The sequence below is a fragment of the Sinocyclocheilus grahami genome, unplaced genomic scaffold (assembly GCF_001515645.1).
Source record: "Sinocyclocheilus grahami isolate Dianchi unplaced genomic scaffold, SAMN03320097.WGS_v1.1 scaffold4007.1, whole genome shotgun sequence".
NCBI lineage: Eukaryota > Metazoa > Chordata > Actinopteri > Cypriniformes > Cyprinidae > Sinocyclocheilus > Sinocyclocheilus grahami.
The window spans coordinates 1-528 of NW_015509025.1; positions in this window are offsets into that span (position 1 = coordinate 1).

Below are 528 nucleotides of genomic sequence, written 5' to 3' on the forward strand. Positions count from 1 at the left end.
TTCCCTCTGGGAACCATGGTTACATACGTAACCTGGGACGTTTTCCACTATAAAGAAGCTTTTGTGCATTGGAAAAGTTCCAATGGGTGTTAAAGGTTGTTCATGGATCTATCAATGCCAGTGAAGAACCTTTTTAAAAGAGTTTACTGTATACTAAAACTCTTCCTATTTCTCCTGAAATTCTACAAAAAAGGGAAAAAATGAAATGAGACAATTATTGTAAAAGTACAGAGTTTAGAAGAATTGAATGAGAAATGTTCATGTTGACACAGTGGATACTACATGACATTCCCAAGACTAAGGAATATATAAGGAGGTCTTTAATAGTTTACATCAGCTCGCAGTCACAGCAGCTGATGGTAAAGTCAGAGATCAGCACTCTATATTGTATCTTCGGACCGTAAGGGTATTTCAAAATGAGAGTGTACATTCCCCTAGGGAGGGTCCGACAGGGGACGCCTTAAATAAACCCATTAGTTAAAAATGGAAGGCTTGGCTTTTTTCCCCCTTTGAAGTTACAGGGACTGC